General features: G+C 39.5%; 1 pseudogene; it reads right to left on the bottom strand.

Annotated features, from left to right (window-relative positions):
• The window catches only part of LOC138166799 (H/ACA ribonucleoprotein complex subunit DKC1-like), a 17,354-nt pseudogene extending 11,102 nt beyond the window's left edge, over window positions 1–6,252 (bottom strand).
• Window positions 6,253–14,752: the final 8,500 nt, after the last annotated feature.

Raw genomic sequence — 14,752 nt, 5'->3', positions numbered from 1 at the left:
TATACTATTATTAATACCATCTTACATGTAATTAAGAAATGGGATGTACAGGCACTGAGGCATAGAGATCCACTGGAAAAGTCGAAATGGATATGGGAGAAAATATGGGAGAGAGCAGATTGGAGGTGGGGATATCCTGTGGGACTGCTGTTTTGGGGGGATGGGTGGGGGAAAAACGGGGAGAAAATTTGTAACTCAAAATCTGGTGGAAATGAATGATATAAACCAGAAGTTAATAAAGCATTAAAAAAAAAAAAATAAAATCTGGGAGAACTAAGAGTTCTCTAACATCTTCACCTCTAACATCTTCTCCCCCATGACTCCAGAGAGGATCCAGCGAAGTTCTTGCATCTGACCACCAACTCCAAGTAACAAACCAACATGGATACATAATGTTTGAATTATGTTCCAGCTTCACAACACACCCAGAAGATACCTAATACAGAGATGAGGAAAACAGATTTAAAAGTCCATAATCCAATGTGCTTGATCATCTCTGCATTGTATGCTCACACTTGTGCTTCCCCACCATTTCCAACTGCAAATGATCAAATGAGAATTTCAAGATAATAGATTGGAAGGAATGATATGGCCCCTCTGGCATTCTAATAATTTTTTTTTTCAAACCAGTTATATCTGAGTTACCTAATCTTTTTTCAGGGTCATATTCTAACATCTTGCTCTCATAGATCTGACTTGGAGTAGTCACTTGACAGCAGCAATGACAGCAGCTGAAATAGAGTGCCTGTCAAAGTTTCCAATGCCTTAAAAGAAAACACATTTTTAAGCATAATACACACCACCTAAGACAACATAGAAAATTCCTTTAAATTTAAGGGGCAAGGTTCCAAAGTTTTAAATCCCTGCATCCAAAAGGTTGATTATAATTTGTAGCATCCTTGAAAAAAGATTAAGGTCCTTTCTAAACTTTGAGACATCTTGAGACAATCCCATTAAGAACCAACTTCAAATAAGGATCGATGCTCTCACAGAGACTTGTTAATACAAACACCCATTTAAAATGGAGTACTTTTCCCCATCCCTCCTCAAGTCAAGATGTTCTCATAAGCACATATAAAAGACTCAATTTTAGACTAGGAATTTAACGACAAGTTGCTAAATCTATTATATTGGGAGGGAGGGGAGGAAAAATGTTCATTTATTAGGATGGGGGGGAACGACAACATATCATGGGGACAAAGAAATACCAAGTCACTAGCACAGCAAGTTAAAAGCACCATACTCTCCTTGAAAGAGTTTTATCTCATCTACACTACACAATTCAAGGTTGCGAGTTCAAATGTTTATTCATACCCATATTGTTTTTAACATTGTTTACCTGTATATCGTTAAGAAAAACAAAGTAAAAAACTGACAGCTTTACAATAGTAATCAAATTCCCAAACAACCTTTGCTACTACAATACAGCCATATCCTGTGGCATATCTAAGACAGTTTAAAGCAATTGCCAGGAACCCTTAGGAGATTTTGAGAGGCTCCAGAAAGGCCAATTAGAAAAGCTGTTCACCAAGAGAGACAATGTAGCCATGTTCCCTGTCTGGTGAAAGTTAAGAGACAGCTACAACATATACAAACTATTACCAAGTAACAGCCACAGCTAGAGAAATGAAACAAAATCTAAATTTTATTGATGCCATTGCAAAAAACATTGATAAAGCACCAATAGGTGACTAGGCATTAGGCCAATTGAATGGACACTTGCCTTTGAGGAAACTGCATTTCACTGAAGGAAAAACAGAGACTGCAAAGTAAGGAAGCTCAGGAGAGCTGCCAATAACCTTGAGAGAGCTGCAGGCAGTCCAATTCTTAAATCAGGAAAAGGGACCTGCCCCCAATATTTTTCAGTGACAGCAGTTAATCCTCAGGGAGCCTTACTCTGGAAAGCTTAACCTTGCTTTCAATAGCATTGTGCAGTGGGATTAACTCCCGCATACTCTTTGCCTGAAAAGAGAAGGACAATGAGGTGAGGTGTGGTGTAGATAACTCCTTTGGGCTGGGCCTCACGTGGCCAAATACCCGAGCACCTCCTCTCCCAGTTTTGCAAGGGACCTAGAAGAGAAAGGTGTTAAAGAAAACACAACTCAAGTGGTAGTTTTGTGAGCTCTCACCAAGCCGAGAAGGTTAAAGCAACTCCCACCTTATTTCATTGACTAGAAAGCCTTAAAACAAACGGCCATACCTGCACTCTGCTGAGATTTGACCCATCAGGTAGCTTGTTCTTATGCACACAATTAAACAGCCAGTCACCATTGGATCCAAAGTACCACGGTGGCCAGTCTTCTCAACCTGGAGTATTCGCCTGATCCATGCAACTACCTCATGGGAAGAGGGATTGGAGAGTTTGTCAAGGTTAATGAAACCTGTCCTACAATGAAAATTTTGTTATAATTAAGATATTAGTATACCATTTCTTTCCTCTTTTCCTAGTAAGCCCCCAAGATTACCACCCAAAAGGTCATCTTACCAAATTTAATTCTACCCATCCCAGTAGTTCACAAACAAAATGTCTTTAAATGCTTTTAAATGCCTATGATTACATGGCACCAAAGAGAATGTTGATTTAAAAATAAATACAAAGAATAAAATTGGTCTAAAATGTAATAAAAACTTAGCAAGAAAGTGATTTGCTATCAATAATTCTTTGATAACTGGGAACAATGGATGGGATAGCTCACCTTAGAGGCTGATTCACACCAATTCTCATAATTCCCCTTTACTTACATAAGCTAGTATTTGGGGAACTGTTTCAGTTCATCACATTTTTGCTCTTAAAAATTCAAGTTTTGTTTCTAAATGTGCTGAATTGTTTGAAAATGCCTTTGTAATCTGCCAAGAAATCATGGAACTATTAAAAAAAATTTTGGTACCATAACAGGGCACCAGGATGACTAGCTATTGTCATATTTTCATTTCTTCTGTTTTGGTACTTGGACTCTAGGTTCATGGAGATTTGTTTCATCATCAGTCAGTTATTAACACTTTTTGCTTTCTTGTCTCTTCAAACTTCCTGATTTTACCCAATTATCCTTAATGGGCATTGGTATAGAAAATTTATTTATTATAAAAAAAAAGAATAGAGATGGACAGATTGTTTTACACACAGTGCCAAGAACAGATGACAATCAGGGCTCAACATCAGTCAGGGTTCATCAGCATTCAACAATCGATCTAGTAGACCAAGCAAGAAAAGCTATGTTTTCAGTCGCCTGATCAATTTCTGACTAATTTCTGCATTGGTAGAATGCACACATTGTGCACAACTGGCTTGCTTTGGGTGCTTGTCTGCCATTGCTTTGATGATACCAGGAAAATCTCAGTATAACAAACTTCACTTGACCAAATTACTTATAAGGAGACTGGTTTTGTCATTTGGAGAGCACTTTCCCAGGTGCTGTGTGGCTGATTCCTACCAGGAGCCCAAGGCCTATGAACCTGAAGTCAGAGGAAGTGTTTAACCTTGTCTCTCTCCCTCCTACCCCACCCACCCCCGACTGACAATATTAGGGTGTTGTGTATGGGTGAGCAGGTATGTTTGGGAATTTTTCAGGTGCACAGAGATGAGAATCACCATGGGGTAATTGCTGCTCAGTGGGAAGCACAAGAGTTGTGAAGCTCTCACTGCACACAGCTCCCCTCTCTCCCTCTCTTCCTGAAGTAATAACAGCATGTAAACAGGTACATTTACTGAGCAAATGATCCCCAATCAGGGACTGGAGAAACAATGTTGTACCTGCTGGTTAAGTAGAATTCCTTGCCACCACATTAATTCAGGTGTCATGCCACAGGCAGTCTGCATGGACATACTTCTGTTATACAGAACCTTGTCATGCCCTTTGCTATAACAGGATTTTATCTGTAAATTGCCCCCCTGTGGCCATCTGCTTGGGTTAAAAGCACCCCCTTCCCCCAAACAGGAAGGATGATATTGCTTCAAATATGTTGCTTATTTTAATGGTTTTAATAGAAGTATGCAGAAGGTTTGAACTGAAGGGTAATGAAAAGTCACTACTGGCAAAACAACTTACCTGATATAGTCTGTAATTTCTCTCTGGAGAGGGTTAGATCCAGAAGGGAGGGGAGTATAGTGGGATGTCCTGACATTTAGTGTATCAAAGGTCTAAAAAGCGATGATAGGACACAAATCAAACTCAATTAACAAGTAAATTCTCAATTTTTAGACTGATCCTTTTCTAGACCAGTAAGACCAACTGGTCCCAACAACATGAAAATCCAACGAATAAACAAAACCACGGGAGTCTAAACCATTTTTCTGAGCCATCACGTTGCAGATGTGTGTGGACCTCTTAAATGGATTTCTCTTAGTTTGCGAACTTTCTATTTCTGCTTGTACACTATGGTATCTACCAGATATTTAGTTTTCAAAATTCTAACATTCTTACCTGCAGTACTGATTTCCAACCTTAGTTGGCACTACTTTAAAATTAAAAACAATGAAGGAGAGAATTGAAATTAAGTGCTTTAAGTAACTGATACAACTTGTGCTATTTGATTCTGGTGAGGGGAGGGGGAAGGGTGATTGTACATTGTCAAATTTATGCTACTCTCCACTGAGAACGCAGACATAGGTACAGCCTCTCTGGGCAGGCTTTATGAACAAATCAGCACAAGAAACAAAATCTCTCTTTAGCTAATAGATCATAAGTCATATAGTACAAAGAAAAATTCAACCCCCTAATTTTTAAATTAGACAATACACAGTGCCTTCTCCAAGTTTTTGTTTTTAAAAAGAAAACAAAACAAAAAGCTGTCCGTAGTTTTATAGAAGATGTGAAAAACTGTCAATAGATATAAATAGAACTGTTTTCATAAAATGCACATATCACATTTGCCTTGCACTAGAATTTACAGGTATACAGAAAAGGAACCCAGTTTACAAAATTAACTGAAGTTTAGATTGTGCACAAAACTGATTTAATAAATTAAAACAGAACCAATAAAATCACAAGGCAATTATTTGATGTATAACATTTATATTACTTACCTTTAGCAGTAAGGGCCACTGAGATGTGTCCAACTGAATTACTTTAGATTCAGGTTTGATGAAGAACTCCCCTTCATGTTGTAGATCCTTAAAGCAGGATAAAAAAAAAGTCCAATAATTACCTCTATTTTATCTTTATGATTAGATATTTCCTCTACATGCAGATAGGACTGAAAATGTAAAACTTAACTGGTTCTAAACCTCTTTTGATGGTTGTGGCTTCCAAGAAATGGTACATGGAACCAAGCAGGAACAAAAAGAAAAAAAAATACATGAAATGGCCAGGTATGTTCCAATACTCCAGAGAAAAGGGAGAAAGGATTGCAAAGTGACTGAGTGAGGTCATTTGGCCAGACCTTCAGTTTGCATGGCATGGGCATGACCTGGACCACCTTCACTTCCACTTCCACTGATTCTGCTTTGGGTTCTTGATGAAAACTTTCTGCCGTAGCTTGAGAACATCTTCCTCCCTAAGAGCAGGAAGGTTTGTGAGGTGATGAAGGGAACAGAGCACCGAATGGCTGTCTCCACCATACAAGTGATGCAAGATCTCTCTCTCTCTCTGGTATGGCAAGGCTGTGAAGAGAAGATTGAGGAAGTGGGGGCTAGTTTCAAAGTACTGCCATGGGAGAGCCTGATTTCATTTTCCTCATTGATCTTTCTTGCTTTAGTCCTCAGACCACAAATATTACCTCTCTTAGCATTGAAAAAGAGCCAGATCTAGGATGGAAATTGTCTGTACCCATCATCAGTGTGACTCCAGAAAACCTTGAAGGACAAGCCCCTTAGTACTAAGCCTTCTAATGTCTGCTGACAGAAACTTCCCTGGAATGTAGCACTTTTTGCAAATGTCCTAGGGACAGTGACCAAACAGAGACTACCATTCTCCTCTATTGTTCCTCTACTTCTGGAAAACCTGATAAGGTGGGAAGGAGGCAATACTAGAACTACAGGTGAGCTGAGTTCAGGGAAACATGCTATTTATATCAATCTCCTATGGACAGAGAAAAACTAGCAACTATATGTTCACGTTGAAGAAAGCTAGAAGAGTTGATGGGCAGCATCATCAAAAAAGATTTATTATTCTTATTACAGGATGGAGAAGTGACCAAGAGAAGGAATCATGAATCCTCACCTGTTTTGCTGCAGACACCACTCTAGGACCTCAACATGTGCTGACAAACCATCACAGGCATCTCTGAGGAGCTTGTCACACTCTTGATTCTGCTTTCAAATGAGAGAAAGGAGAAATGCTGATTCAGACACCTGGGGCCATCAACTAGCACAACCCAGCACTGGACAAATAGAAAGCACTAGAGAAATCCAAGGCTTCAGAATGGAATTATTAACTCTGTCCTGCGGAGGGTCTGGAGCAAAATCTTAGCTGACTCCAAGCTCTGACAATAAGTCCATCCCAGAAGCACAAGTAGTTGATTGAGAGGCCTGAATTCTCTATCCAGCAAGCAACTCAGACCTGAAAAGTCTTTTTCCTTTAATAGTGTTAGTGCTGTCATCTGAAGTCCAAGAAGAGGATTATGGAAGACTGACAAACCCACAAAAAAATCTAAATGAATTTGGCTTGAACTATAAAGGTGACAGTTTCCTAGTGCAGGGCTTTTTGGCAATTACAAAGATGGAGAGCAGATTGAGTGGGGCTGATTTTCAGGTTCTGCCAAAGGGAACTGTAGCCTACAGGGAAAAGTTTTACTTCTCCATGCGTGTCCTGAATCTCATGAACTCATGTAAAGAATAGGAAAAAATGGCATCAGGCCTATTGAATTATTGGCCTACTGTGATCCTTTTTCTAGAGTAACCACTAGATTTTCCTAACATTCTGCTTACTTCAAGATATGTGTGCAATGTAATCACATGTTATGCTGTGGGACCTTTTTTATATAAGGGGTCCTGCACATCAGGAATGCATTCCCTCTTCAGTCTTCTACTTCGGATAATCCCTGGCTTCCTTCAAAGCACCAATCAGGTGCCACCTCTTACTTGAGGCTGTTCCTCATACCTCTCCCTCTTCCCTGTTATTAATGATATTTTCCTCTTGAAAATACTTTTTATTAAGATCATAGATTTCAGGGCGGCCAGGTAGCACAGCGAGTAAGAGCACTGGCTCCAGTGTTGGGATGACCTGGGGATCAAATCCGGGCTCAGATACTTAGCATCACACCCAGAAAATAACTGGCCGTGTAACCTTGAGCACGTTACTTAACCCCAATTGCTTAAAAAAAAAAAAGATCATAGATTTCGAGCTGAGACCATAGAGGCAATTTAGTCAAACCTTATCATCTGAAAAATGAGGAAACTAAGTCCCAGAGAGATTAAACTACCTGAGGTCACTGAGATGATTAAGTGACAGAAGTCCTCTTACTCCAAATCTAGTACTCTTTCCGCTATAAAACACAATCTTTCAACTTTGTACTTTTTATTTGAATACAGAGGATCATACATCCAATGCAAGAAGCGATCTTGTGGTTATGGTCTAACCCTTTCATCTTATATATGAGGTTAAGTAACTTGCCCAAGACCGCATAGAAATTAGGGGACTCAAATTCAGGCTCTGAAAATCTGGTGCTCTAATGATGTAATTTCAATAGAATTAAAGCTTCTTGTCTTTATAGCCTCAAGCTATAGCCCAGAGCCTTGAACAAGACAAACATTTAATAAATGTTTATTGGATGGTATTATTTATTCCAGTCAATCATATTTATAATGCCTAGTGAACCAAATCTGATGATCAATGGTGCAAGCTCTCTGGTTTCCTTCTTATCCCTGGGAGAGGAGAGAAGCATTTGAGCTGAATTAAGGAGCAAGACACTGAGCAAGAATAAGGAGAGGTTTGTACTTGAGGAGAAATTTGGGATAAATTAAGGAAAATTTGAAAAGGAGCATAATCTTGGTCCCAGTTTCTATGAGAGGATGAAGAAAGGAAAAGAACAAGGCCAAAGAAGATTAATGAGGATAAAATGAGACTTGAAGAGAGACTCAGGAGAAAGGACAGGAGAAGGTAACTGCAAAGTAAAATAAAAAAATATAGGTGGAACAAACTAGAGGATAAAACAAATTATTAGAGTGGATAGGTTGTTGGGATAAATAAGTAGGTGAAAGAGGAAATTAGTGCAGAGGAGTAGGGGAAGAGTGTGTAGCTGTGGAATAGATACCAAAGAAAGAAAGGTTATTAATAGGTGTTAAATAGCTGTGAAGCCAAGTCGTTAGGGGTACAGTATAAAATACCCTGAAGTAGCCAAAGAACCCCCAAGTCTAAAAACATCACAATTGGTATGGGGAATGAGAGAGTATTCTGTAGTGACTTGCACTAATTACGCAAATGTTTGCATTTCTGTCACAGCCAAGTGACTGATGTGTTCCAAGTATAGACTGGTCTTCCCCCTTGAAGACCAGATGAAGGGACCTGAGGAATGCCTCTCTATATTCCAGGCAATTAGTGTCATTTAAGTGTTTCTAGAAAAAAAAAGAAATGAAAGCAGAGTTTCAGTAGGAAAAAAAAGGCAGGATGAGGGGAGGGGAATTTGAGGTAGAGGTAGGGAGACTAAACCCTAGTCAAGAAGATGGAGGATGAAAGAATACTATACATCATAGGAAGAGAAGGAAAAAGGCAGCTGCATACTTAGAGCTATATAACAGACTTAAGGTTGATCCTGAAGAGAGGGAAGTTCTGAAGAGGAGAGGCAGCTGCTTGTCTTCCAAGGAATCACAGCAGAACCACTGAAGCGATCAGGAGAAATCCTCCAATACGAGTCGAAGAGTGGAACTGACGATGCCCTGCTTAGGGACACTGAGGCAGTTATTTGCTGACATGCTAACAACAATAGAGAAGTCTCTTGTCTTCCAGTGGCATGTATCTAAGATTTATCAAAATGGAAGTCTGAAGCACAATTCTAGCAATTCATATAGGCACAAATAATATTGCCAGAAAGAGTCTAAAAAGTATCGCCAAAGATTATGAGATTTTGAACAAGAGATTAAAGATGATATAGGTACAGGCTGTTTTTTTCTCACTGTAGTTTACTGATAGCAAACGGTACAAAAGAAAAATTAATTTGGGAAGTAAACAGTTTGCTAAAATAGTGGTGTCTGAGAATGGGATTTGGATTTCTATACCATGACTTAAATACAGTTATTAGAGATGTTTGGACTAAATTTAATAAAAGTAGAAAAGAATGAACACTTAGTTTGGCAAATGCAAACTTAATAAAAAGGACTTTAAACTAAAAAAGGATTGGAAAGGGAGAAAATTGCCTAGCTTTAGGCAATTTTCAAAGCTAGATACCATGGAAAGAATAGGAGATGAGACACTCAGAAACTGTAGAAGATAAAATCCAAGAAAAGATCCAGTAGTGAACACAATGCTCTCAACTACCTATAAATACTCAAAGTTTAAGCAAGAAGCAAGAGGAACTAGTTTTTCTAACATAAGGTAGCAAATCTGGCTTGAGGCATCACTGAGACTGATGGGATAAAATACATTATTTGAATATGACTATAGAAGGGAGTACCTTTTTAAAAAGATATAGGACAGATAAAGGGGAAGAAGAATGAGGTAGAGAAGCACTGTATATTAATAAGTTATTCTCATGTGAAGAAATCCAGGAATGTGAGTAGGTAAGAATAGTGGAGAACATGTGGACAATGGAAGAAGAAATATAAACAATTCTGTATGCCATAGACCCATCTGAACAGAAAGAGTTCAGGAAATAGATCATAGACCTAGCATGGAGAAGTGATCTATATGATTTTTGGAACTCTCCCTCTGCCAAAAGGAGAATAGCTAATAACATCCTGATCTGCATTAATAATATTTTAAATTTAATAATAATAATAATTTTATCCTTCCTCAAAAAGAGGAAATTCTATATTGGATCTAATTCTCACTAACTGGGAGGAGCTGGAGGAATTGGGGTGGAAATGGTGGGATCCTTGGAGGAAGTAACCACTCCTTCCCAGAGGTTGTGATTGAAGGGAAGAAAAGTTGAGTGTAGTTTTCATGCAACCTAAGTCTCAGGAAAACTTCAGGGAAAGGATGAGCAGGACTCCATTCTATAGGGAAAGGTAACCCAGGAAGAATGAAAAATTCTGAAGACCAAGGGAAATGATCCCAATGAAGAAGAAAAATGGAATTATCTGAAGAGTAAGCTGCAGCTGCACAAGTAACTGACCAACCAACTTATATTATTTAAAAGACATAAACAAAAGATGGAAACACAGGCATGTAAAAGAAGATGAATAAAAGAGTGGCACAGTCCTATAAAAAGTGTCAGAAATACTAAAGTCCAGAATGAGCTGGGGCTGATAAAGGGAGCTATGGACACCAAAAAGGGATTTCGAGAAGAGATAAGACTGCTACTTGGAGTGAAGGGAGTATAAATGACAAAAGAGAGGACTTTGAGTGACTCAGCCTTTACTTTGCTTTTGTTTTCTCTGTCCAGAAGAAAGATCTGTGGACTGGAAATGACCGAACAATAGCTGACAGAGAGTTGATACAGGGAGTTGATATCCAAAGTAAGTAAGATGATAATGAGAGCACTTAGTCATCTTTGTTGTATTTAAGTCACCTGGCCCAGATAAACTCCATCCTCCAATGCTTAAAGAAAGGCTAAATGGGGGCAGCTAGGTAGTCCAGTAAAAAGAGCACCAGCCCTGGAGTCAGGAGGACCTGAGTTAAAATTCGACCTCAGACCCTTACTAGCCATGTAACCTTGAGCAAGTCACTTAACCCCAATTGACCTTCCCTTCCCCCTCCAAAAAGCAAAAAAAAAAGAGAGAGAGAGAGAATGGCTAAATGTGAGAGGCTAGCAAGCCACTGTCAGTAATAGCTGAAAAGCTGAGAAAAATTAGGAGAGGTAATTCAAATGTGGACAAAAAAAGGAAGAGAATAAAGTCTAAAAAGTACAGGCCAATAAGTCTGAATTCTTGGGAAAATTCTAGAATGGATCATTTTAGAAACTAGTCAGTGAACATATAGCAAAGCGGAGATTACAAAGAGAAGTGTGACTTCATCAATTAATAAGTATGCTAGAGCAGGGGTGGGGAACCTGAGGCCTCGATGAGGCCATGTGTGGTCTTCTAAGACCTAGGCCTTCTGACTGAGTCCAAGTTTTATAGGACAAATCCTTTTGTTGTTCTGGGAAGTTTGGATTCAGTCAAAGGGTCACACTTGAGGACCTAGAGAGCCACGTATTCCCCACTCCTGTGCTAGACTAACCTTATTTTTTTCCCCACAGGATTACTAAACTTTTAGGTGAGAAGAATGCATAAACATAGTTTGCCTAGACTTTTTAGCAAAACATTTGATAAAGTAGTTCAGCATTTGATAAGTAGTTCAAATTATGTGTAGAACATGGAGAAATGTGGACATAACTGCTGAAATGGACAAATTCATAGTAGTCATTCCATTAATAGCTCAATTTCACTAGGCAGGACATCTCCAGGGACAGAGTACCCTAGGGATATGTGTTGTTTAACATTTTTAACAATGACTTGGATAAAAGTACAGAGGGCACACTCATCAAATTTAATGACACAAAGCCAGGAAATCTTGTAGCTAATATGCTGGATGACAGAATCAGTAAACAAAAATATGGCATCTTTCTTAGGACTTAGCAGTGGGTCATAACTAAGCTCTGGTGGATACCCTAAGACAATCATCCCAGACTGTTGCTCAGATACTACTTGAAGCAGCTTCTATGTGATAGTAGCCCTGGAGCAAGAGCACTGGATTGAATCTAATTAGATAAAATTTGATAGGAGCAGGGAACTTATAATTGGGCTCAAAAAATTAACTTTAAAAGTACATGATGGGGGAATATGGTTAGAGAGTAGTTGGTCTGAAAGAGGTGTGGGGGCTTTAGTGGATTGCAAACTCAATAATACCACTCAGCAGTGTGGCACAGGCTAGTAATCAGACACCCTGGAGCTACATCAAGAGAGGCATTTGCTTCCAGGAATAAGGAAGAGTCCTTCTGTACTCTGTCCTTGTCAGACCCTTTTTGGAATGTTAGGCTGGTATCCAGAGAATATGCAGAGAACAACCAAAGCTCTCATGCCTATGTCATATAGACTCCTGTTAAAAGAAATGGGCATGTTTGGCCTAGAGAAGAAAAAGACTCTTGGGGCACATGATGACTGTCTTCAGGTATTGGAAGGGCTGTAAATAGAGGAGGAATGAGAATTGTTTTGTTCAGTTCTCAAGAGAAGTGGATGGGAAGACACAAATCCAGGCTGGATGACTTGGCAGACTTTCTAACAACTAGAGCTGTCTAAAAGTAGAATAGCGGAACTGGGAGGTGATGAGGTTTTTTCTAACTTGAAGTCTTCAGACAGAGTCTGAATACCAGAGATGATATAAAGGGGAATTCCTTGGGCATGGATTGGACCAACAATGCTAAATTCTGTGATTTTCTATGAATTACAGAATAACCTGAGTTGCTCATACCAGGATCTACTCCAGAAGGTGTTTGTGGCTACTCAAAACAGTAAAAAATAAGCCATCTTCCAAGTCTGGGTTGTATTAGGATTAGAGAACAGAGTCAGCATTGCCTTCTCAGGATCCAGATGTTGAAATGGAACTAGAAATCAACAATACAGCAGGAGTTACTGAGGAAAAACCATGATCTCAATTCGTATGATCAACCGCATTTTTAAATAACTGGTACAAGAGTTTGTCACTTTACAACTTTCCATAACTTTCCCATTTCTCTATTTGTTCTGAAAAAAATGGTTCTTTCTTATTGCTAATAACTGATCCGTCTCCTACTACCACCACCTTAGTTTATTAACTAATACCCAACACTCCTAATCCCCATTACTACATAGTTTTTCTTGCCAGATTTCATAGACTGGAGGATATGAACCCAAAAGAAGTTAGCATACCAGAATTTAGCATAGGAAAAGCTTTGATCTCTGGATACAGACAGGGTGGAGAAGAGAAAAAACTTATCTTTTCTCAGTGTTTTTTAACCCAATGGCTTTTCCTTCACCTGTTCTGCGTAGATATTGCCATATATGCCAACCAGGCTCCAGCTAGCTCTCCTTATCAGGCACCCCAATACTTGCTCCTTTTGAAGGGGACCATCTTCAGTTTCACAAGCTCTAAGCATCTCCTCACACAGGAGATGCCATTCAATCCCAAGAGGTTCTGAAGGGCAGCATAGTATATGCAGAGTCCCATAGATGGCATTAGCTACCCCAGGGGCAACAGGACTGGGACCCTTTAGAGACTTCAGTGCTTTTTTAATAAAGTTGATCAATAGCTTCTGCAAAGGCCAGCCACAGGTTCCTATGTCATTGTCCTCTCCAAGCAAGAGATCCAGCAGGGTCTGTGCCTGTGGTGGTGCCTGCCACAGGAGATCCCAGAGGGTGGAAACAGCTTTTGTTCTGAACTGGGGTGCCCAATTCTCCCCCTCCTAATACTGTCAGTCAAGGACTTTATATCATCTTGTGGTATGGCCTCATACAGCTCCTGTGGGAAGAGTAGTTGGTCAGAAATGCCTAAAAAATGCTTTCTTCTCTTTCCTTCATTGCCGATATAGAATGTTACCAAAACCTGTTCCCTCTTTCAAAATGACTCTGAAGTCATCCATTCCTCTCCATTCACAGTTACAAGGGCCTCATCACCTCATTTCTCTAACAACTTCCTAGTTGTCTTTCCTGCTTCCAGTCTTTCCCCAACTGAACATACCCTGCATTGTTTGAGATAAGGACTGGCCCTGTGATTTCTTTCACACAGGGCCCCTCCTTTCTATAAACAACAGCATTTAACATGAGTATCACATGGTTTAGCACCTAAGAACTCAAGGTATATTACTTTGTCTCTTCAACCAGACTTAATTCCTTAGGGACAGTGACCGTGTTTTCTACTTTTCTTGTATGTTGCATAATTTAGTATAGTGCAAGATACATACTAGGTCAGTAATCATTTTTATAGACTCAGGAGTGGCTTGTGGGATTGTGGTGCCCCTACTCATATAATGTGACCACCTATTTCCCTTTGTCTTCTGACAACCAGTATAACCCATCTATAAGCAGCAGAGAAAGTAAGTGAAATAAGGAGGCATAAGCTCTGGGAGGATGCCTAGAATACTTTGAGAGATATGTCTCAACCTCCAATGGAGCTTGAGGTCCTTGAAGGGCACAGAGTGTTTCCTTCCTGTTTTGGCATCCCCAGAGCCCAGCAAGGTGCTCTGCATGCAACAGGTGACTAATAAATGTTTGCTAAATTAAATCAAATCTAGACTGGCATGGGAGGGGAAAGAACACTGTGCAGTCACTATCTTGAAAGTCAGCACATTAGCAAAGAATTAGAATGGGCTGGGGAAAGAAACCTGTAATACAAGCTTTCTTCCTACTCTTTTCTCCAGAGAGGCTCTGGAAAGGCATTTTGTAGATCTTCTAATAGCAAAAGAAACTCTGTCCTTCTCCGTAAAGAGATAGGGAAAATTTCTCGAAGAATTAAAAAGAAGGACCACATAGTCTAAAGTCAAAGCTGAAGGCAAACAAATTATAGGCAAATATCTCACCTGGTGTAATGTAATACCAAGCAAAGGCAACTTCCCAGGTTCAAAATACCAGCATAGGTGCTCTCTATTTTATTCAGTGACAAACCAAGAACAGAGAAGATCAAAACATGACATCATTCAAAATACAGCATTTACTAAGTGTGATTAAATAATCTCCAAGTACTACCCCACCCCAGGACCTTCCAAT

This window comes from Petaurus breviceps, unplaced genomic scaffold (assembly GCF_028583685.1).
Source record: "Petaurus breviceps papuanus isolate PSGF00001 unplaced genomic scaffold, PetGlider_PUasm1.0 226, whole genome shotgun sequence".
NCBI classification, from domain to species: Eukaryota; Metazoa; Chordata; class Mammalia; order Diprotodontia; family Petauridae; genus Petaurus; species Petaurus breviceps.
The sequence above is the reverse complement of the archived record's forward strand: the minus strand, read 5'-3'. Positions and strand labels throughout refer to the sequence as shown.